At 38.9% G+C, this 25,536-nt stretch overlaps 1 long non-coding RNA gene across 3 annotated transcripts; it reads right to left on the reverse strand.

The window, feature by feature from the left end:
* Positions 1-1,930: 1,930 nt before the first annotated feature.
* LOC134551157 (uncharacterized) lies at positions 1,931-12,680 on the reverse strand. Of its 3 annotated transcripts, XR_010080537.1 has the most exons (5): positions 12,311-12,680; positions 8,214-8,429; positions 6,705-6,857; positions 5,677-5,894; positions 1,931-3,835 (listed from the first exon to the last, which is right to left on the reverse strand). It is a non-coding gene; the product is annotated as an uncharacterized LOC134551157 (long non-coding RNA). The 3 variants fall into 3 exon arrangements; XR_010080535.1 differs by having other exon boundaries at positions 1,931-5,894; XR_010080536.1 differs by lacking the exon at positions 8,214-8,429 and having other exon boundaries at positions 1,931-5,894.
* Between the last annotated feature and the right edge of the window lie 12,856 nt (positions 12,681-25,536).

Genomic DNA, 25,536 nt, shown 5'->3' on the forward strand with positions numbered 1-25,536 from the left:
GCACAATAAAGCAGGATATAAATCCAAAGCATCTCAGCCAGCTTGCAATAACTATTATAGTCTATTTCCACAGGCAGGAAAAAATTAATGTCACAGAATTTTATACCTGATAACTCATACAAAGTTGGAAGTGACAGACACTGTGAGAAGTATCATGGTCTCTCTAACTGCTAAAAACCTTCTCTCTATTTTCTAAAAACCATCCTTAGTCCCCTGAAGTCTTTCCACCTTCACACACAGAAAACATTGTAGTTGCCCATATGAGGCACTACACAGAGGTTATTTTAATAAGGAAATTCTGCATGTAAAGAAGTAACACTTTTCTTTGAAATACACATGCAGCTATTAATTGTAAAGCTGGAAGGACTGTGCTGGGTTTGACTGGAGGAATGCACAGGTCTTTGAAAGTGATTGAGCTTGTCTTCCACAGACTGTTCATACACAAGTGGCATATCCATGAAGAAACACAGTGGTCCCTTGGTTAGTAAACCAGGGGAGAAGAATAACATTTACCAACATAATCACACTCAATTCACAGCCTTAGAAACAGGTAGAAAAAACAGGTCCACAAAGTCAGTCTTGATAGGTGAACTCACCTTTGCTACTCTGGGTGAGTGTTCATGGGAGATGGACTCAGTATGTGTCTTCTGCCAACTTTATGAGATGAACAATTTCCATTCAGTGTGTGTGCTTGGACACATATGCATTCTGAATAAACAGATCTCCCACAGACTCTACAGTACCTTTTACAAGTATCATCAAAATCAACTCAAAATCCCAAAATGGAGACTAATCAAAGAGATGCTGTGAAGATGCTGAAGCAGGTTCAGTGATCTGTCTCATCCCCATATAGTGGTCATGTGTTTCTGAACAGTCCAGACACAAACAAGAACAAAACAAACTGTGGATTAAAAATTTTGCCCATCTTCTGTTCAGTACAAGCTGATATGGACTTTAATCTTATTTGTATTTATGAAAAAATTAAAGCCATTTCAGTAATGTCATATTTCATTCAATATACATTTGTAGGTTAGCTATCAAGTCAAATCTGGTTTTCAGAAGTTTTGTAAAAAACCTCCATGAAAGCCAGCACTGTATCTTTACTGTTTAGGATGGCTTGGCTTACTCTTGTTCTTGCTCAGTCTGTAAAATAAAACAGGAGCTTACTGGGATGCAGGGCTATAAAACTGGGGCATCTATTATATCCTTTTAGCAAATTTTAGTCCTAAATTATGTATAGACACTTCATCTTATTATGGATCTTTGTAGGTTTATGACCCAGAGAACCCTTGTTTTGAAAGAAAAATGTGGCAGAGAGGTAAGGCAAAATTCTGGCTTAAATACTGTTAAATGCCATTGAGTTCACCTCATTCGGCAACATCTTTCAATACCTCTGGTTATACTGCAGTTTGTAGCAATAGTTTTTAATTATTACATTTCCTACAGTGTCTTATATTATATTAATACAGTAATAGATGGGAAGAAGACAAACAGGGGCTCATTAACAAAAAAGATGAAGGTAGTAAGCAAGCGGAGAACTGGTCACAAACTGCTGGGTCACAAAAAAAACCTACTGTAAGGAATAGCATAAAGCCAGACACCCACACAGTGTTACTTCATGGAGCCAGAAGTCCAGTAAAAGAATTTGTGTATCAAGTTTTCCTGTATGTGCCCCAAAATAAACTACAAACAATTTTGTGTAGATAATTTCTTGCTGCTTCTAGCATGCATGTTAATTACTGCAAGTGTTTTTAATTAATCAGAATTTTAAATATGGGATACATGCTTTATGCAATAGTAATGGGGTTCTACAGAAGCTTAAGCTTTCAACTACTCGAAGTTCAACATAAAAATGTTGTGTTCCATTTTAATTTACTATTCAGGGCTTTGCTATAATTTTGTGCAAACAGGCAATGAGGGACCACTAAAATGCAACTAGTCCTGCTGGCACAGCCCTGCAATGAATTTAACATAAAGGTCTGTTTCTCTAATGCTAATTTAGTGAGGCTATAAGCTGAAAGCAGAAACAGATTTAAATGAGATAATGGCAGAGGTTTACACTACTTTTATTTTCTGCTACAGAAGAACTGGGGAAAATATTCCACCTAAGTGGCTGCATTTCACTCAGTTTCCTGGATAAATGTTATTGAATAAAATCCCACAAATTTAAAAGGAAATGCCAGAAAATTGAAATCAACAACAAACAGAAAACTGAAGAAATGTAAAATAAATCAAGTGAGGAAAGGTTTGCCATTTAATCCAGGGGCAAGGGAGATTTTGAGGAGATTTAAGAATATAAATAAGGCAACTATGTTTCTTAACTGTTTTCACTAAAATGGTCTGGAGAAAAGAATGTACATCATAATATCTGAGGTACAAAATCAATGCTATTGAGACAATATGAATCAATTTACCCTTTTCTTCCAGCAGCTGATTCAGTGTGTCTGCAGCGTCTGCTGGATTCCACTTGAAATGTTCATATGAAGAAGGTTCTCATAGACAAAACATGCAGTACTCCTTTTATTTTTGTTTAACTATGTGTATATGTACCCATAATTGCTTCCCCTTTCTCCTGCATGTTTCATACAGTCAATGTTTCTGGTAACTGAAGTAGGCACTTTTTAACTACTTGTCTGCTCCGACTCTAGAAAAATACTGACCTGAAGAATTTCTCCACATTTCACTGCAATTATATAACCATTACTATTAGCCTCAACTGCTACCCACTTCCATGAGCTATTTTATCATAGACAGATAATTTCATGGTTCCCTACAAGCAGTGCATAAGAAGCAGATTGTGACTTAACAGCAAATAACTATTCAACCAAAACACTAAAATTTGATGGCAATTACATGAATGGTAGTGCATTACAAGGCAGCCAGCTATTACAAATTTAAAGCATAAACTGCTTTCCACACAATAGGTTTTGACACATATATTAAATAATATTTTGAGAAGCTTTCTTTTTCTAGCCTGACATAAAGACTAAATTCCAGTTAAAAAAAAATATTTCAAAACTCTCCAGCTTTTGGTCAGAACTGGGGTTATTGCCTGTCCACTATGCCCATTTATCTCATGTTAGTGTAAGAGCTATGGTCTGATATGATGGTACACAAGCAAGCTGCAATTTCCTTGCACCTATTTACTTGACTTCCTTTTGCTCAATTTAGGTATGAAACTGGGAGCTGAACCTACTGTCACTCAGGAGCTCTTACTGTTGTGGAAATGAAGCTGTCTGTCGTAACACTGTGCCTGTAATACTTCACAGGCTGAAGCACTAAGAAAATTTTCTGCAGAAATTGCTCAGGGCAAAATCAAATTCTCACTTAGTACAGGATCTTAATTTCACTCCTATGCAGGCAGTTGTGTGTGGTCTCTAGGATTTATGAAATACAGTGATTGAAAACTCTGCTGGAGAGATTGCTCTATGTGCTCCTGGGCTGAAAATGAGGAGCATCCCTCATAACCAGGCCCACAAGAGAGCATCTATTCTCTGCTGCTTCTCATTATCTATCACTCAATTATAAAAGACTTCTATCCTTTATTTCTTGCATCAGTTTTATTTTTATTTCAGGTTGTAAGAAATTCTCTCAGCAAGTATGTGATTTAGGATCCTGGCTCTGAAATGCTGAATTTAACTCATTGTTGGTATTTCTGAAACAATTCCGATGATATTTCAGGAGGAAGGAACAATTTATCCTGCTCACTTTTTTCATGTCTCTTCTTCTTCTTGTTTTTTAATACATTTCCATGCCAAGTATTGATATTCTTCTATTCAGAAATTCCCAACTTCATTTCTCACTTTTTTTAATATTAGTTACTATTGAGAGGTCACTGAGAATAAAATAAGCAAAATAAGACTTGTATGACTTGAAAGCCTTACAGCCTTCTCATTGCATGAACTAGTGTGCAGAATAACTTGACTTGTCTCAGAAATAAATCTGCATCTCAACTTGTAATAAGAGAAAGATTTCTTCTGCATGTGACAGAACTGTGAACATTTAAATGAAAATTTATCAAGTCTGATAAAAGGGCAGATCAGCTTTCACTGTGGCTATGAATTAATTTACGAGGTTACAGAAAGGTTCTATATTCTCCCCTTCTCTTCCAGAAAAATCAATGCTTTTTTTTCCTTTTTTTTTTAGTTCTGCATTTAAAAGGCAATTTTCTCCTTACAGAGGCACAGACTATAAAGAAGGTGCTATGGGATGGTGGCAGTCACCAGCAGCTACAAAACTAGGGAACTGACATTCATGAGAAGAGTCCTCAGACAGAAGATAAGAGAAATTGCAGCATTAAGGGAGAAGACAATGCATAAAGGTGAATTTGGACACATGAAGGGAGATAACTTGAAGAAGAAGTCAAGATGCAGAAAGAACAGGTTCACAAACAGAGGTCAAACCAGAAACCTGAGAGACTAAAAATTTGTATGAGACATTTTGATAAAACCTAGATAAAAGTAGCTAAGAAATAAAAAAATAAAACTTCAAAGTTAAATAAGGAAACACTGAGTGAAAGAGTGAAAAAGACCAGTTCCATGAGCAACAGAATTCCTGTTGTCTGATTTCTTAAAAATTTGTTTCTTACAACTTCATTTTCTTTTATTGAGGAAAATGCAAACTCTGAGCAAAGTTTTTCCTGGTGTTGACTATTAATAGTAACTAATAATTGCATATGCACTGGAAGAAGGAGCACATGCTGCAACCAACCTTTCCAGCAGGAAAGGCAAGTGCAAATCTTTTTTCTTCAACCAGTCATCAATCTTCATGAAAACTGCAGGAAGTTGGTATTTTTAAGATCCTCACTCTGTTATTGCTGAGGTTTCAGCTTACCAATGGGTTAAAGAATGGGTCATTAGATTTAGATGTTCACATAAACACACACATAGCTGAATGAAATAAGCCTTAAGAAATAAGACAAATTGGGTGGAACAAATCCCAGTGGAAGAAGAGCTAGGGTTATTGAGTGGAAAGGAGATGAATGAGGCAAGACAAAGAGAAAACTGACTTTGTCATGGCTCCAGGACAAATGGTGAAAGAGGAGGTAAAACATTGAGACGGTGTTTAATAGAAAGAGACCTGAGAAGAAGGCAGAAGAGACTGAATTATTGAAAAGCAGGAGAGGAAGGGAGAGGATGTGAGAAGGCTGTGTCTGACTGCTTCTGGAGTAGGAAGGGGAAGAGGAAGCTCTGGCTCCCCAGTGATAGGCAATATGGAAAAAGATTGAAGGCAGAAGAGAGCTCAGTAAACTGAAGGAGGAGATAATGAGAAGAAAAGTAAGCATATGCATCAGTGGAAAATTCAGTAGTGCCACCTAACTGAAGGGACAGAAGGCAGTGGGCCAAGGCAGCCATGGGCAGAGATGTGGATATGGGGAAAGGATAGGCTGATATAAGGATGAACTGTGTGAAGACAATTGGGTAATGGGCATTAGATCACTTCTGCCTTGCAACTGTGTGCCAGGGCATGAGGATGAAGGCTGGAAAGGGCTGGCAGGCCTGCTCAGCTATTCCGTGTTGTGGACACTGCCAAAGGGGCAGGTGGAGCATAACTGGTAAATGCTTTGCTCATGGGAGAAATACTGAATTATGTCTGGTAATTGTACAGCAAGGGAACTAATGATAATGATGTGCCTGTGTATCAGTGTTTCTGGGAGTATCAATTAACCATTTTTACCAGTCAAAGGTGGTTGTGAACTTTCCAACAAGACATGGCTTCATCAGAACAGGCTGGTATCAGCACTGGGATGGGATCAGCACCTTTGATGAATGGTGGAGTGGGATTCCAAGGGACTGCCAGGCATCCAGCCCCTACAAGCAAGGGAGCCAACTGGCTTGGGGCTTAGAAACTCTGGAACTGCTTCCAGAGGGCAGACACATCCCAGCGATCCAGACCTGGGAAGCAAAATTAACACAATCATGAAAGTCACAGCTGCTGTTCAGGAGGTGGGCAGCACTGAGCCCAGTGAGCACCACACCAATTTCAGCCAGCAGCTGCCAAGGGTTATACTTCATTTCAGAAATCCCATGTGTTGGTATTTGCAGGTTATCTTTTCAACAGAAATTCCATCTTACAGGAAACATCAGAAAATGGTGTCTTTCCCAGTCTAAATAAAATATATCTGCATTTCTAAGATTTGGCCAACTTTCTTTGCCACATGTATTTGCTACATGCAGGATCATAGGTTTCTGAGTCATGGTGAATCATTAAAAGGTTTTCGCACATGGAAATTTGTGCATCATTCTTCAACACACAATCACTGATTTGATATTGGATATAAAATATTTCTGGCATGACTTGAGTCTTCTCAAATGCAGTTCATGCAAAGGGGAAGAGATCCTCTCCTGACACTGTTCCAGATCAGCAAAGGTACAGAACAGACAGATACAAACTGAGCCAAAAAACTGTAAACACTCATCATTGATATTTTGTGAGGGAATATTGGTTCCTTAACTCAAAAGAAGTTTCAAAAATTTCAACCTATGATTTACTACACTTGTATTTCACCATCTGTAAATAGGAAACAGGCTTCTATACTCTGAGATGAAATCCCAATCATTTTAGTGTATACATAGGCCAGAAGATGCTTGTGGGTCTTTTCCTGGGGACAGTATGGTGGATTTTTTTGTTTGTTTGGATATGGCTTCACTAAAATCCAAGCTTTCTAAACACACAAAAGATTATACAAAACTAAAAAGACTTACTTTTCTTCCAAAAGGTTTCTTCAGCTAATTTCTCCTCCCTCTCACTATTTATGGTATCCCCTTTCTTGTCTTTCTCTGTCATCTTCTCTGAGGTTGCTGCAATGTCCTGTCCTTCACACAGTCAGAGGTTAGCCACAGTGACGTTACAGCAGCCTGCACAGGGATGATAAAAAGCAGATTTGCTTCCCTTTAAGCACTGCTGAAACACAGAAGCTGGAAACTGTTTAGGATCATAGGGTTTGTTTCTTGCAGTGACAAGTTGGCAGGACCTACTCTCCTTGTTACATATCAGAAAGAAGTTAGCTGCCTTTAACGTGATCTCTCATTGCTGCTGTCTTAACTGTACTTTTGGTAGCATTCTGACACAGACCAAGTCTAAAACGTCACCTTATCATGTCCCATGTTGTAATTTAGAAATATTCCTATTACAAGAAAAAATAGCCTTCTTTATCTGGCTTTAGGATGTAGGTATAAAATAGAAAATACAGAAAAAATATTTAACCCTCAGTTGTGAGTACTATGTAACTGTAAGGTTATCTTTACTAGTGCCATTACTGTCTCCCATTTCAAGTATCTGTAATATTGAATCATCCTTCTAGATATAAACATTTTCCCTATATTATTTATGTGTTTAGTATTATACATAGATGAGCTTTGGACAGGGTTTTTATAGCAAGTTACTGGTCTGTGACAAAACAAAAATAATGACCAAGCCCTTTCCCAGCAAGGACTGTAGAATCATGGCCATCTGGAAGAGATCATTAGCTGATATAACCACATTTGTTTTCTCTCATGGGTCTCTTGGTCAATTCCAAGCTGTAGCTCTGGATTTCTTATCTACAGAAGTGTTTAACACAGAAAAAGTATCAGTATTAACCAGTGGTTAGCTCAAGGAAACACACAGTGCTGGACACAGTCTTGACAATCTTGTTCAGTACACAGCCTTGGATGGGGTAACTTTCCAAGGAAGATATACTGGCAGGTCAGTCCAGAATGCTCTGATGGATATAACTGGACTAATGAAAAAGACTTCTCAACTATAATTGGAAAAAAGTGTTCCACCTGCCGCTGGCTGCTGTTTTCTTCCTGTTCCCAAGCAGTGCAAATCTTGTAATCAATAAATAAGTAGGACTGTACGGATCTTTTGTCTGCAAGAAGCACGTACAGCTGTGTGGGAAATGAAGCTGGAACAATATAAAACTCCCAGCTAAATACGGTTAGAACATTTGAATAACCTGGGTTAAGCTCCCTGAAGAAAATCACAAGTTAACTATTAACGAGTCTGCAAAGCCAGAAGGAGAATAGACCACACAAGCCAGCAACAACAAAACAGTGACTAATTGTGTGGAGTCGTGACACTCAATAAACAGCAGGTTAGAAGAGGATGCGATGGCTAAATATAATACATTAGTGTCACAGCTGCCACTGTCTATATCGCTTTTCTCCTTGTTTTCAAGATGAGATTAACTGTATTATCTATAAATAGACCAGACTGTGCAAGTCCCTTACCTACAAATAGCACACACAGCTCTTCACAAAGCACCTTGCTCAGGCTGGTCTGAGCAAAAGGAAAGATGTGTTGTGTAATGGTGGAGAAGATGCTGGTGACAGTGGTTGCTGAGGCCAAAATCTTCCATGCAGCCACAGACCTGCGACAGCAATGGTACGAACTTCTTCCAGACTTTGCCATTATTGTTATTTTATGTTGATCCATGGGAGATAACTCTGCAGGTGAAAGATATATCTATAACCTTGGCATCTTATTTCCTTGGTTACCAAGTGTGACCTTGATACTACTTCTTGTTTCTAGCCACTAGAAAATGCACTGCATAATCATATACCAAGACAAATGTATGCCCCTAAGTAATCAACCCTGCTGGAATAAAATGAAGTAGTTGAGAACACAGTGAGATATTTTCCAGCAGGGATAGAATTCCACTCCCAGGAATTGGCAAAAATCATCCAGAAAAAAATAAGTGTTTATTTTTAATCTTGCACATATCTTTTCTATCAGCACTTTCTGTGATTTTCTGCTTAGCTGGGTCTCATAGTCCTCTCCACACAAGATCCTGTAATCATTCTCTGATAGCCATTATCATCAAAATTCAGGAACACTTTTAAAGCTAAGTTTCTTCCAAGCAATTTGTTCCCTTTCTCAGAATTATACAAGAGTCTCAGTTTGCATTTCATGCTTCAGAAATGACTTTCTCCTTCACCAAAACAAGAGTAACATTTGCCTATTCCCCCATGTGAAGCAATTCAGAAATCCATCCTCCCTTTCTCCTTCCTACCCTGTTCAATCCCCTTGCTCCTTTTCCCATGTTACAGAAGGTTGTATTCAGAGTCCAGCGGAACAAGGTAAGCAACTCCTGGCCAGAAGCAGTCGTAGAAGAAAGCCTTTTGTACCCAACACCATGGTCAGCCAGGTTGTCTCACTGATAAACATCAATCCCCATCCCTCCACACCCCTGCCTTGGGGCCCAGGGAAGCTGGGCAGTGCAGTCCAGTCAGACATGCAGCACATTCCTCCTGCCTCAACAGCAGGCAGGATGCCACAGTGCAAGACACCTGGGCTTTGGTCACATGCATCTGACCAGGAAAAGACATTGGAGTCCCATCTCCCTGTCTGCTTCCTGCAGGAGTGCTGAAAGGAGATACAAATGCATTTGTACCAGTGTAAAATTCTCCCTAGTCTTTGTCTCACTGGCATTATGCTGTGCTAGAAAATTATATTTATTTTACAGTGTAATTCTAAAGGAAGTCAGGAAAAGTTTTCTGAAGAAACACAAATAATCCTTCATTTTAAAAATTGGAAAGAATAATAAGTTGTTACACAACAATACGTTGAAACAAGTAGTTTTTCTAGATCAAAGTGCTGTCAATTTATATTAATAGTTTCATTATGATACAAACAGAAGATACTCCGATCTAGAAAACAGATAAAATACCTCAACCATTACAAAGCAGCAAACTCAGTTCATTAGTTTTGAAATAAACACTACTCTTTTATCATCAAATATGGCAGTAGTAACATAAAACGTTCACTAGTAGTTAAAACTTAGGGAACAAGTACATTAAAGTAAAAACATCCTATTCCAAACTGAAATACTGAAATACTGAAATTAATTTGTCCAAAACTAGTTTTCATTTTAGAGCATTTTCCTGTTGCATATGTTCTTTTGAGACATATGATTGCCAAGCTGTTTTAATTACCCTTTCTGGCCAGTGGTTTACTTGTGGAATTTTACTGTACAGATCCTAAAGTGAAGTGTCCCATTCTGTGTGGAAGTACGTGTGTGAGAAATCCTCATTCAGCTTTATACCTGCAGTGAACTCAGCTGTTCAAATCTTAGGTCAGGCATGTCGCTACAAGCTCAACAGCATTTTTGCCTCCTAAAGGCAAATGATCATTAGCAGCCCTTGCCTCATGCCAAGTTCAAATCCGGGTGCTGGGGAGCCTCTACTACCTACAGACACTACTCTGGAGATGGTGAGACTCCCAGCCCTTGCTTCTAGAGCAGCTCTGCTCTGTACCATTTGAAGTATCCATTAGCACCCATCCAAGAGGTAGATGACTTGTACTGGAGGTAAACTGAGGCATGAAGTAATTATGCTTAGGTGGTAAACATTACCCTGAAATTACAGAAATCCAGAATACCAGTGTCCTTTTTTGAAGAGACTTCTGAATTTGGTATCCTTTGGACTGTACTAGAGAAGCTGTCTTCATGTCTTCTTTAAAAAGTGCACACAAGCTGACCAAACAGTAAACAGGAGTCTGGATGTCAGGGCACATTCAGAGGACCTGCTCTCATCTACTCCTGTTTATCTTCCTGCTGCTCAACACCTGGTCAATGGGGGATGTCAGGAAATCAAACAAGCTCCAGCTATATCTGAGCTCTGAGGGACTGTCTCCAGGTTGAGACAACTCACATGGGCAGTCTGGCTGACCATCCCTTCAGCAGGGCAACATTTTTGCTACAAAACAACATTTAAATTGAAATATTGTCATTTATTGATCCACACAAATAGTTGCTTATAAACTTAAGTTGCTTGAATTTTAGGCTATACAACGAATGTCTGTACTCCTGGAGGCCTTCAAGTGGTCTCAGTGGTCCCACATTCATAGGTATGGAGACAGAGCTGTGCCATTGTTGGTCATAGCCTGAAAAGCCTGAAGCCATGGGTCAGAGTCCCCAGTTTCACAGCAGCCTCACAGGGAAGATCAGAGATACCCAGTTCTGTGGACTCCTGGTCTATCTGCACATCCATATGAACAATGAGCAGGGGAGCCCAGTGGGTTTAAGCCTTGGGCTATTTTCAGGGAAGGCAACCAATCTCATCAGCCTTAGCAGCAGCCGAAGAAAACCAGCATCCCTCCCCGTACAGAGAAGTGTACTGCTGTGAAGGTTTTCAGTAGCTCTGTTTCTTTGACTGGATTATGTCTCTGATTCTTTTTTCTACATTTTGAGTAACTGTGCTGGCAAAACTAGTTTATGGTTTAAACCAAAACTCAGTCTAAAGCAAAAATAGACTGAAGTAATCTTGAGAGGTCAAGAACTCGTTCACTCAATAACAGAGTTATCAAAGGCTTTGTGTGTGGCTGCTCTTTTATCATTTTTGGGCAGGTTTTCTTGCCTTCATAAAGATCACTGCAGCTTCTGTTTAATGTAATGACCTTTAGAGAAACAATGGCAAGATTTCACGTGGGCACAGAGGCACTCAGACCCTTAACCATTTGGGGAGAGTCATGCAAGAGACAAACTCACCAATCTGAAAGATAAAAGAGGAAGATGATGCAAAATAATATTAGCACAATAGCATTCACCAATCTGTATCCTCAGGACCATGGTAATACATTAAATAGTATTTTCACCAACTCATGGTGGGTATTATCCCCACTATGAGACAAGTAAATTAGGAAGAGAATCACAAAAAGAGCTGAAAGGATCTTTTCCACAAGAAGTCTATGGAAAAAAATTACTGAATGCTCTGAGGTTTTATTCTTAGCTAAGATACCACTAGTTTTGGACTTGATGACATTTAAAATAGCATTGTGTCATGTTCCACTATGATGTCACTTAATGACATCAGTCAGGACATGAGAGGCTCTGTGTAAGTGCAGCAGAATTCAAACACCTAGCTCAAATCTATGAAATTTTCCTCCAGTTAATTTCTTTTACTGGGTAATCATATTTTCATGCTATTTCATGTAGGAGAACATGAAAAACAAAAGTCCAAATTTAAGACAGTTAATTATCCTTTATATATCTCATAATAATTGTACATTGAATTGAGGATCTATTACACTCCTTCCATACCTACATAATTTACCACTTACCTATTTGGGTCAAGAATTACTGACTTTTGGGTTGTAACATCTCTATTGCACTTACCAGTGTAAAAAGATGAAAACATTACTGAGACCTAGACAGTTCCTGACACTTTGAGTCTTTGCCGTGGCAGGAACAACAGTAACACAACTCGAGTCACCCTGCTGCTATTCCAGTTAACCAAATCCAAAGCCTGAGTCATATTTCCTGCTGTCAACAGCACATTGGTCATCTACGGGGATTTGCCCTCACAAGAGTGAGAGCTGGCTTTGTTACCTGACTTCCTGCTGGAACACAGCATTGTCTGAGGAACCAAAAGTCTGCTGAAGAATGCCCTCCTTGGTGTCTGTAGCCCTGGCCCTGCTCAGGTCCCAGGCAGTGCAGCACTGCTCTTGTTTTTGTGCCCTGAGAGGCAGGGAGCTGATGCAACTCACGCTACAGTGGCCTCCACTCCTGGGTGAGGTTTCACTGCCTTCAATTACAGCTTATGTCAACAGGAGCTGACTGAAACAAGGATTAAATGTAGCTGTGCTTCGGTGTGACTATTCACACATACAAGGAAGGTGATGAAAAATAAATGAAGAGTGTATTATAGTTTTGGAGTTTTTTACTTTGTAATATATTTTAAAGATATTTCCCAGCACTGCTCTCTTTTTCCAAATTTGACTGGAAGCTGGGACCTAATTCTCTGCTGCTTTGCATTTAACAGGGAAAAAATGCTGCTATCACAAGTTAGGTTTCTGCAACTCACAGTTTTTAAATATGTAAATACAAGGGTCTCACTGCAAATCAGACCTAGACAGCAAGATTTTCAGCTGAAGTTAAATGATCTCTTCTGACTTACCCAAACTCATTACACCAATTTGGTCTTTACTTGAAGCTTAATGTGCTTCGTGTTTGAACTTACCAAAGAAATCTGATGGTAACTGACTGACAAGCCCACAGCTGCATAACAAAGCAGCTTTCACTTTTCATTTGAAATCATATTTAGTTAAGAAAAGCAAATTCTCCATTCATATGAGCTATCCAACAGAAGCATAGAGAAGATAATGCAAAGAAACTCATGGATAGCTTTTGCCATTTAACTGTCACTTGAAGACAGAATCACTTAATTTTCACTACAGTGATTACTGATTAATGCTAAATATTTTAATTTCAGCCTTCTGGGTGAATTTTATCATCTTTATCAATTGTGATTAATCAGATATTTGCTCCAAAATACTAGATACCAATGAATTCAAATGCTTCCTGTTTATAAACACCTTTCTTCCCTGTCAGCATTCACAAATCCTACTTAAATAAAGCTTCACTACTGCACCAGACATAAAGATTCTCAAAAATTATTTGGCTGCATGCAAGAAAGCTCAATAATTTCTTAGATAAACAGTAGGCTTCAGTTAAACCTCACATATACTAGCATTTTCAGGGGTTTTGTTGGTCTTGTCCCATTTTTTTCTCTTGTTGGGGGTGAGGTGTACTCTAAGAACCTCCCAGTACCTCACTATGAGTTGCCTGAAAATGCAAGATGATGCAGAACAATGCAGACTTTCTCCATGAGATTAAAAACATGTTAATAGCATCTAAAACTTTGATATCTTGAAAATCCCAGACAGCTCATGTATTTGGCAAAGACAGACTCTGTAAGTGATGAAGTCACAGGCATTAGGGATTTGAGTGATCTCAAATGAATGTGTCCAGTCAGCCACACTATCCTTTAAAGACAAAAACAGTATACTTAAAAAGCAATGCTGTTTACAGCTTCAGAGCATTTTAGAAAATAAGCTCTAGCGAACAAGCAAATCAAGACAATTTGTTTTGCTGCAAGAGATAGTATGAAACAGATTTCAAAAAGTCTGATTCTAATACAAGGAAAGAGCCTGGTGAACTCAGCAAGACAATGAAATTCTTGAAAATGAAGGAGACTTGAACAAATGGATGTGCTCATAAATGCTGCATAATGTTTGAGATACAGCCATCTCCCTGATTATAAGAACACTTCACTATGGTGACAGAAGGCTTGCTGATCATCAGCTTGTCACAAAGAGGCAATTTTAAAACTTAAACCAAATATGGAATTTTTTAAATCCAGAGTCTCATAGACCTCATTCTTGATGTAAGTGAAAGAGTTTAAAATGCTGCTATTGAGGATTGTGCACAGAAATATTTACAAGGGTGAAGTAGTACCCAAAAGGCTTTACAAAAGAAGGATCTCTTTGGTACATATAAATATAATAATATAAAAGAGTATTTCTCCATATGGAATAGCAAACCCAGAATATGAAGAAAACTTTACCATTTTAGCTATCAATGGTAAGTGCATCATATTTTTGAGAAGTTATTTTGGGATTCATTTTCAAATGGATCAAAAATATCTACAAAAATCATCTGCCCTATCCTGGAGGGGAAAAAAAGTTGAAAAACTAAACAAAAATCATTGTTTATAAATTAAGACATTAATTAGAGCCCTGTGTGGTAGTTCAAGCAGGTGAAATTATGTGGTGAAATTCAGAAACTTCTTGTCCCTCTTTCACCAGAACAAGCAAACAAAGCCAAAAGCACAAAGAAATATTTCAGAAGAGATTCCAATGCCCAAGCATAGGAATAAAACACAGTTACTGAGAACATGTTTCAAACATGTTGTGTTTGCACAAACATGCGCACGAGAACCTTTGAAGATGGGGCACTGAAGGCAATTATGACTCGATCATAAAATGGCAAACTAACTCTCATTATAGCAGTTACAAGATTTTCCCCCCAAAACTCTGGCACCCATGAAATATCACCTGGTAATTAAAACTATATTTACTAATTGGTTGCATAAAAGACAAGCTTTAGAGTAAAAAAAAAAAAAAAAAAAGGATCAGAACTCAGAAATTTCTCTTAATCAGAAGGAGAACAAAAATTCTTTCATATCTTCATTAAAAGAAACTGTAGCAAATAGATGATTTCTTACCAGGAGGAAGGGGGAAAACTAGGGAACAAGAAAGGAGGCCATTCAGTATAAATGTATATTGTTTGCTGATGTTATTTATAATATTTCCGGACAAGAGACAAACTAGGCTGGCTTCATTAGAAAGTATAATGCAAAGGCTGAAGTTTCCATGATCAAGAGTATGTCTGGAATATATGATTCATAGCTGGTTTTAAAAGACAAACTGCAAAAAAACTATTAAGTTATTTAGTCTAGACTGTAAATATGAAATAACAGCAGAAGACTGAGATGAGATCACGCACATGATAAATTCTTGTTCCAAAACTAACTGTCAGGCAGGATTCAGTACAATCTAGTTTACAGAATGTGTATTTCCCTATTGTTATCTCACAAAATACGTAATATTGCCCCAGATGTCTGTATGAAATGCAAAACAGTCTGGTTTTCCTTCATACATACAATATGGGAATACTAGATGGTAAAAATGTTTTGAAAATCCATCTTGAAAGCAATAAAAAATTGTTAGAGACAGAACTTGAACAGGACTTATAGACATGTGTATTGGGATTCAGTCCATTCAGAAGATTTAAGATGGGCATGAGGAAGCTACTCTTGCTGCTGCTCTTTGTAGGCAAAAAAAAAAAAAAAAGAGCAATCTAAAAACCATGGACCCAAAGAACAGCTCCCTTTATATATCGCTGGAAAAAAATGGTTAGTGCACTATCTAATAATGGAAAACTTGACATATTCTGTGAGAGTTGTGCCACAAAAATTCTCAAAATTGGACAAAAGGGTGGTGTACCTTGCAAAGAAAACATGACAGCAGAAGAACTGAGCTTATGGAGAAGCTTTGAGACAGATAGTGCAATTTAAAAAGAAAAGCAAAAGTAGTTCAATCGAAAAAGAAAAGAAGTAAAAAACATCCCAAGGAAAAAAACAATTGAATTGGGTATTTCTGCTTCTCTAATCTCCAGTACTGCCTTCCTTCCAAAGCATTTTCACCTCCTCCCTACTAGCAAATTTTCAGCTCCACTGTAAAAGCTACTGGAAAAGGTTAACAATTCATAAAATTTAAAAACAGAGGGGAGCTACACTCAATATGTGGTTGTGTATTCTTAGTCTGGTAGAAAGCTGTCAATGCCTACCACAGTAACTGCAATGGAAATGTTTTTACTACAAATGGATAAAAATAAATACTCTAAATTTGAAGACATTGTTTTAATTTTTTTTTTTACAAAAACACTCTATTCTCTGTTTCTTTTTCCTACTCAAGTTCTTTAATTTACAGAGGACAAATAACTAATCTGCAAAGAGACGCAAAGGAAAATGAGTTTAGTGGGGCAGATCAAAACCAGCTTCTTTCCTTCAGCATCTTGGCTACTTAGATTACTTTAGGACTGTTACCACAAGAGTGGAATGATTCAGAGGCACAACATCCTTATTTGTCCTGATGCTTGAAGGTGAAAATTGCAGCTGCATATATGCATTCAAAGCATTAAAGTACAGATCAAGTCAGTGAAAGCTCTTTAATTATTTAAGAAATGGAGATGATAGATGAAAATAAGGAAGCAAATACAGCCTGGTCAGAAAGCTAGATGCATGTCAGGAAAAAGAGAACTCCACTTTCTGTCATTGGAACAAGAGCAGACATGAGCAGAAGCTGTTTGTACCACATCCAGACTTTCTACCTGTAAAATTTGCTTTGCAGAGGGTTGGAGAGGAATTAAAACAGATAAGGGAGGTACCCTTGCCCTGCAGCTCTGGTCCTTGCAGGCTAAATGCCATGGTGTTAGGATTACTGCAAAATCTTGTCATCACAGGGAATTTAGAGTTTACTCTTATACACAAGAATGAACTGCACTGGGAAGGACACAATTCAAATCAATATTGATGTACCTTTCCAAACATCTTCTGTTTTTACAATCTACAAATTAAGCATCAATACCAGCTTTTAGATGTCTCTTTTCACACCTAAAATAAAACAAGAAGAAAAAAAGAATAGTGATACAGTGTGGGACTATACAACAAAACATTTACAATTTCGGAGAGTTTCCATGTTTTGAAGTATTTTTTTGTTTCAAAGCAAGGATGAAGAAGCAGTATTAATGGTAAGACAGAAATTTGTAGTTCAGTCAAATAAACAGTTCAAAATTAAATAGGAAGTAATTTGTGTTCTCTCTTTTGCAGTTCCATTCTGTACAGACAAGGCTAAATAACCTTGACATTAAGACTCCAAACTATATCTGTGAGGTCAGGTTTCCACTCCCAGCCTCTGCTGAACTGCTGTATCACCTCAAGCCAGGATTTTCCCCTCTTTGTGGCCTCAGTTGCCATCGGAACACAAGGGGTCATATGACAGTCATACTCAGCTTCGTACAATTTATTGCATTTTAAATTTTAAAGCAGACAGTGAATCTTGCTGCTTGTTCATGTAGACACAAAAACAATCCTATTTTTGTCTTGCAGCTATTCAAAGGGTTTTGTTGTTGGCTGTGTCTCTGTATTTGTGCTTGGAGCCAACACTGCAAGTGCCAGTGTGTCAGGATTCAAGGTGATCTCACAGCCCGTACAGAACCAGGTGATGTCCACAGTGGTATGAAAACACTCTGCCCCTCTCACACACATGAACACTAAGCCACCTGTCTGCACTGGTCTGGCATTCAAAGGAAGTTCCAAAAAAGCTTCTGAGAAATTCTTGTGGTATTATCTGAACCATATCTTGTGAAAGATTCATTTCAATAATTTTATTACAAGCACAAGGAGTTATGAGTGCATGAACTGCAAGTTGCCTACCCCACAGCCTCTCAATAACAAAAAAAGGAATTAAGAAGTTTTATGACATCACTGTTCTGCTGTTGTAGTGCATTCACCACCTGAGCACAGAACTGATTTACTTCAAGCAATGAAAAATATGCTCTGGAGTCATGGAAATTGCATGTCTTCCATGCAAGGGATCCAAACAAGAAAAATGGCTGTGGAAAATTGCTGCAAACAGCAAGCCAGCCTCTTTTCCTTGTATGTTGTTTTACGTGGCGTAACACTACAAATTATGCTTTGAAGATCAAATCTGCCCTGCCAGCCAGATGGTGCCAGCACCTTTCTTGCCCAGCTCTACTATTTTAATGATCAATGACAGAATCTAGTGTCATTATCACTCTTCTACTGTGTCATCCTCAGCTCTTGAACTAAGGATCATCCATCAGTATCCCTCAAAAAAGCTACCTGTAATGCTGTTCTACACATGTTCTTGATAAACTGAGATGAACCAAAGTCTTAGAAATATCTAGAATAATCTCTAATATAATTAATTCAGCACTGACCTCCCAGCTATTCTCTGATGCAGAGTTAAGAATAGAAGACATTTTCACAGCACTGCTTGGAGACAGTTGTTTGACAGGAGGCTGTTTATAGGACTGTTATTAGACCTAATATTGAAGATGAAGGCAAAAAAATATCCTTTGTCAAATAAATAGTCAAAAATAAATCAGAAAACATTTGATACTATTTTTTTCCTGCAGTTCCTTTCTGTTCAGAAAAGGCTGAATGACCTTGACAGCAAGACTTCAGACCATACTTGTGAGATCAGGTTTCCATTCCCAGCCTCTGTTGAAGAATTGTAAGACTTAAGAAGCCTCTGCTGTTGCACAAAGATTGAATTTCATTAACATGAAACAAACAACGCAGGGTTCAGAATGCTGCAAAGTAGATCAAAAGGTTAATTCTTCCTTTGATGGAACAAGAAAGAGCTTTTAATACTTCAGGATACTCACAATGCTGACAGTAATAGGGGATTGTGGGTTTGTCAGTCTCAGGCTGAAAGGTGATAGCATTAGTCACTTAGAAGAGATCTGGGCCTGAATCCTGCCGGGTGACAAACATGTGACAAAGCACTTTCACTGACAAACAGCGGAATGCATAAAACACATGAAGATTTCATTGCCAGAGCACAATATTCTCTAATGGAAACAATGGCCCTCTGAAAGCAGCTTTGTTCTCAGAAAAACAGCCCCACTGGGTTTTAGTTACTATGCTGGTGCTCCATCAGCGTCTACAAGGTTTCATCCCATGCAGACAAAGCCTGATTATAAGCCTTCTTTTTCCTTGTACCTCTTTACCTTTTTCCTTTTTTGGGGTGGCAGACGGGGTGCAAAGTTGCAAATTTTTTTTCTAAGATCTGCCTATTAGTTTTAGATATTTTCCCAAAGTGCTTTTGACCAAGTTATAGAAACATTTTCTGAATTTGAAAGACCTCCAGTTCATTTCTTACCCACAAGGTAAGTCTCCTACTGGAATAAAGGCTGGACAAAGCATTCTTTTCTCTTCGGGTCATTTTCTACAAACATACTGGAGTTTGGGGGTTTTTCTTAGGTAACTGGGACTTTCAGAATTGTCAAACTAATGAAATTTCTGCTTTTTTTTCCCCTCAAAGTTGAAAATATTAAATGTTTCAGTGTTCCTGGAGGGAAATCTTAGGTTTGCTCTGTCTCAGCACAATGTCAAACCACAACTCCTTAGACTGGCATATGCTTCATGCCCACACTCTCCCCTGGAGGCTGAGCTCTCCTTCAGCTTACACCTTCTGCAAGGCACAGTGACCTCACTTCTTGCTCTTTTCCATAGTGCAGGTACCATCGAGTTTGACAGACAAATCCAGGGACTGAAAATAGCTCTCGAAATCCATTTTACTGCTTGAAAAAATGTTCAACCCTTTGATTTTTTTTCCCCTCAATGAAAGCTGTCTGCAAAAAGAAATTCTTGGCAAATGTGTTCAGCTGAAACCTCTTTCTCCATCAGGTGTTTCCTCTAGATTTTGGATTTGAGCCCTAGATTTATTTTTTTGTTTGTTTGCTTGTAGTAATTTTTTTTTTTAATTTCTACCCTATTTAGACATGAGCCTTTACTGCTAAAGTCTTGTAACAGCTGGGGAACAGGACAGGACAGGACAGGAGAGGAGAGAAAGGGAATTCTGCTCTACCAATGCATTAAGCTATTTTCACACAGAATATTTAGATCTCACTTCCTAGTTTGGAAACCAACTTGTAAGCTTCCACTTATGGAAAAATGCTTCCGCACTTAACGCCTGGTACATGGGGTTGCTCCTCCTCCGCTATACTCCACAGATCCTGCACTTGAACATGTGTGTAATATCACAGACTGGGAGCTGTAGTCCTTGCAAACTGCCCTTCATAAACACAGCCAATGTTGCCATCTGCTTTATTTTTTAAAAGCACTAATTCTTGCAAAGTGAAGTATTGGTGTGCCTGCTGTCCACCAGCCTGGAAAAAGGTACAGAACGGGGAAGTTCTTAGGTAATATCTTCCCACACCATCATCTTTTGGAGTCTTTAAATGGCTGGTACTATCATGCAAAGAGAGATGATATCTGCATTTATGTTCAGATACATCTGAATGATCTTCACCTGTAAGGTGAGACAAAGATTTCCATTATTTAAGCTGTTGGCAAAACCAGCTCCAGCATTTACTGTAAGAGAAATCCAAGCTTTTTGCAGCTTCCTGATAACACTGTAACAGATATGTTGTTTCTGAAAGAACTGTTATCTTCAGGATGATGTTCCCATTCTTTGCTGAATCTGGTTTGTAGGAGACACTAGCACAACATTTTCAAAACAAATCCAGTCTTTTGTGGAAAAGGTTTGGTCGATCTCCTTCATCTTTTGCCATCAATGAAGAGGGATTTTCCTTCTCTTTCAGTACAACTTAGTCAGATACTTTATCTCAGCTCTCAGTCCAGATTCAAGGAAAGGGAAACAACTAGGAACTACCTCACTGCAGAAATGCTGTACACCAAAGAATACACTGACTTCTATCAGGAAGAAAGAGATCTGAAAAAGGGTCTTGTGGCTTTGTATCACTGGTGGCAGATGCCAGTTTTCATTCAACCTGATGTTTTAAAACATATAAAACAACAAGCTATCACCCATCAGAATAATTTTTAAACAATTATGTCAACCCAATGGGTCCTTTAAATCCCATAGTGGGAAAATGTAATTTAGGAAATAACACAGCTCTAGCTGAGGACACATTTATCGCCAAGTACAGGCAATGAGAGCCTTTGCCATTTTAGTCAAAGTATTGACTCTGCAGGTGCTGCTCTGCACAAAATAGGACCTGGGTCTGAAATTAAAGACTCTGTCTGGTACATGAGCTTTTACTTTGGCAGGGGAATCAAAGGTAGATAATGCCCTTTCTAGCTTTTAACTCTGGAGTGAGCAGGGGTCAGCTTCTGTTCAAAAAGCTTCAGGGCATTCTGTCCACAGATTCCTTTCAAACCATTCTTCTAACCTGGGACTGATGGACTGCATTGCATCCTAGCTCCCCCTACTACCATCTTCAATGTATCCCTCAAGCCAAAGGCAGCAATCAGAAAATTAATCCATTGTGTTCATTCAAGCAATGACAGCACAAGAACTGGTTGTGAGGCTGGTGTGGAGGGCATATATCCATGTTACTCCTCCCATTCAAAGGGTCTTGTTGGGGACTGAAACTCTGGCCCTTTGTTTTCAGGTGTAATTCACCTCTGAAATACAGTATTTCCCAGTGCAAACATTTCTTACCTAGATCAACCTTCACGCTCCTGGCAACAAACAAACAGGGATCAGCAGAGCTTCTTACCATAAGAAGGGCTTAGCTCAGGCACAGTGTCTGATCAAGCCTCAAACTGTGCTGGACACCTCACAGCACTGACCTTGTACCCCAAAGGCTTCAGCTGCTCACCACATCAGGTACAGCAAAGAGGCAGGAAGCTGTGGGGGGGAAAATAAAACGGGAAACAACAGGAATCCAAGAGCAAAACATCAGATGGGATGTGGGCACAGCAGGACTCGTTGTTCCTAATGAACCACAACAGAGCTCAGGTTGCCTCCTGTTTGTGGAAGATTCTGTTCTTATGGAGAGATTTGAGCATGGTGAGTGACAACAGGAAGGTATTCTTGCCATTCTGGGTATACAGCCATCCCACTGACTACTGTACAGCACAGAGATGTGTCCATGTTTAAAATTAGCTACACTGGGTACAGTGTGCAATATTGATCTCACAGAGTGAAGGTCGGAATGGGATCAAAATCCAGCTAAGGAGCTGAAGAAAATGAGCTTATGCTGGGCTCTGTGCAGCACTGAACCAATGGCAAAATGAGGCAGTTCAAATCTAGCTAGGATGCCTCTCTAAACATGCTACTAGTTTGAGAGCAGTGTAGCTGTATCCTGGCTGAGGTTGGACAAAGAGACTTCTCCTCTTCCCCCTCTCACACACAGATGCACATGTGATTTGACAAATTTTCATCTTCCTTCCACAGCTGCTCCTGGGGCAATCCACTGTCACCCTGTTCTTTCAGAAATTTTTTAGCCTTCTGATTCTTTAATTTCTTGGAGTCAGATTCTCACCCTTCTAACAATTTCTTAATATAAAAATAGCACTGTTTACCTAACGGTATTTTTTTTGGAGGAGGAGGAGAAGAACTGATTGACTGTCTGTTTGACTAGTGTGGTTGGAGGGGTGGTGATTCCATCCACCAATCCACAACTGGTGCCAAAAATGTATAAATATGAAAGAAAGTAAAGTTCTGCCCTTCTTTCCTGCTGGGACATCTGTGAATCACATGGTTCTTTCATGTCTAAATGTGTAACCTTGTCCCACAAGGCAGAGTTTTGGCAGAAGGATGACTAAAAATTTCTTTTCTTTCCAGAGAGGTGTCTCTGGAACTATGGAGTCTTGTGTGTTGGGGTTTTTTTTTGTTGGTTTGGGGTTTGTTTTCGTTTGTTCGGGGTTTTTTTGTGGTTTTGGTTTTGGTTTTGGTTTGGGGCTTTTTGGTGGGGGTTTTTTTTGTTGTTGTTTTTTGGGGTTTTTTGGTGGTTTTTTTTGTTTGGTTGGTTGGTTGTTTTTTTTTTTTTTTAGTCTTAGCACATTTTATTAGGTGGAGAACAAGCCTATACCTCTTCCAGTTCCAGTACAGCTTGTACAGTTATTGTAATCAACTGGAGATCTCTGCATCACAGTCTGTTGAGGGGTATGCACATACCCTTACAAGCTTCTTAAAGGGGATCTCCCATAACACATGGGGTAGTATTATTCTTGAAGAGTTTATTTGTTCAAGGAGACTCATCAAGGAGAGAAGAAACCCTTAATGTCTGGAAGCTCCTAATGCCCTTCAGTTCTCCAAGCCCGGGTAGCAGGTTATTTCTCCTACCCTAAATATTTACAATGGCAAATATTCAAGTAATGTCATCATTTATCTGAGTGGACTGTGGGAAAAGACTTCTTGTGCCAACACCTAGGTACATAGTGTCAGACATTAAATCTATTTGAAAGGCTTCTACATAAAAATAGCCATGTTTCCATGAATTCTCAAAATTTGAATGTAAGGTGCTCAACATTAGTTTCTGGCTTGAAAAATATTGACCCCAGGTTGAAAACTCAGAGACAGAATCAAAAGCAAGAGCGCAGTATTCACAACTTGCTGATGAAGCATTCACATCTGAGTATTCCCTCCTGGCTACAGCATACACAGAAAAAGTGTTCTCTAAGACTCCCAAGCAATAAGACTACAGGCCCATTAAACCTGCAAGGGTTTGAAGGACAATGTCAAAGAATCATAAAAATTACAAGCCCTATTAATTAACATCCTGCCTATATGTCTGCCAAAGAAGGGATTATTTTCTTTGACTCGTCCAGTTTTAAAATGGATGAGGAGATCCCATTTTATTGCAAAGGAGCTCTAATTAATGTTCATTTACAGCTCTGGGGAGTTAATTCCAATTCTGAGCTGCATATACAGCATTGCAGCTATCAACCCAAAAACACCAAAAGATATGTGAGCTCAAGAGCAGCTATGTCTCTTTCTGTGATATTCCCCTGTTTTACTTTGTCCTTCCTTTCTGATACTATCTATAAGAAAACAGGATTTTTTAGCAGTTCATCTGCTCCTGCTGCATAATCCTCTGCAGCACACTGCTGGCAGCTGCAGGGATAATTATGTGACCAGGAAGGTTCTGGCAGTGGGTAGCACCCAGTGGCAAGAATGAATGAATTTGAAAAGATTAGCTTATTTCCATGAAGAGTCCTTTGAGAAAGACAGAGGAATGCTGAGAAATCAGTGGGAAGGAATGTCTTTCCAATAAAACCACAGAATTTGCAGGCAGTACCCCAAATCCGTCTACCCAGCACTGCCACGGTACTTTGACCAGGGGTGTTCCGTTTCTGTCTCAAGACAGGGCTTGCAAGTTGGGCACTGCTGAAATATTTTCAGATTCATGGAACTAGGTTTAAATCTTATTAAACACAGAAGACAGTTGAATTCCTTAACAGAATGTGCTTTAGACAGGGCTCAGTGTTTTCTTAAAGGGTTTTTGTATGGTAATGTGACATTTCATGGCCTACATGGAGGCAATTATCTTTGAAAGAAAAATGACCAATTTTTTTTTTTTTTTTTTGAGAAGACCCTTTGATTAAAACATTTCTTGGGGAGCTGATAAGCAAGGACAGAATCTGGATACAAAGCTGATTCAAGATCTGGAGCTGTTACTAAAGATACAGAATTAAGGGGCTTGAGGAGGCCTTAGCAAGGGGCATTCAGGCAGCATCAGACTCTGGCACCAACTGGAACCAGTGTAATCTGTTGTGTCTGTAAATTATTTTGCAGTATCTCCCAGGTCTTCCACAACTAGATAACTGTGCTCCAACAAGATTCCAAATTAATGACAGAAAAAAATAATCACAAGGCTTGTTGTTGCTGCTTAGCATCTCAAAAATGGTTGGAATATTGCGTAAACAGGACACTCAGAATGAAACATAGTATCTGCTTGTATTGGTTTGAGTGCAAATTCACTAATAATTCTTTTTGTTCTCAGAAGGCATTATTCCTTGCTCCTACAGCAATGAAATCAGTAGAATTTTTACCACAATCATACTGAGAACAGGAAGAGGTCTTATGGATAGAGGCTTAGAAACTGCAGTCTAAAACAGCCATATCATCTCCATCCATATAGCACCTTTGCTGTGTGAGCAGAAATATTTCTTTTGCTTTTGCTCACAACCAGCACCAAAAGTTCCCCTGGTTACAGTGCATGTAGCATTTCTGTGCACGGTGCCTGGTGCCATTACCTGCTCAGGACACAGGAGATCAGAAGCATTCCCAGCTCACAAACAGCTGACTGAACAAGACTTCTGGATGCTGGGTAATCTGCAAGCCACGAACATGCAGCCTGTATTCTCAACCATTCCTACCAAGCTCATTTGGTTTTCCACCTACATTCTTTCTGTTATAATTTGAAATTCATCTACAGTTCCTACATTCCACAGTTACATCAACAAAAGAATAAATTTAGATCCCTTCAAACACTTTCTTTAACCACTCCTTCCTTCCATACTCTCTCTCACATATGACAGTCATACATTTATAAGTTTATGGTTGAAAGTGCTCATCACAGAGATAAATAATGAGGCAGGAAGGCAGGTTGGGCAGCAAACTGAAAAATCACAAATGTAAATGTCTTTAGGATTCAACATTTCAGTGTCTGTGCTGGATGTCAGTACTTTTGAAGTAATGTTTTATCCA

This window comes from Prinia subflava, chromosome 5, assembly GCF_021018805.1.
Source record: "Prinia subflava isolate CZ2003 ecotype Zambia chromosome 5, Cam_Psub_1.2, whole genome shotgun sequence".
Classification (NCBI taxonomy): domain Eukaryota; kingdom Metazoa; phylum Chordata; class Aves; order Passeriformes; family Cisticolidae; genus Prinia; species Prinia subflava.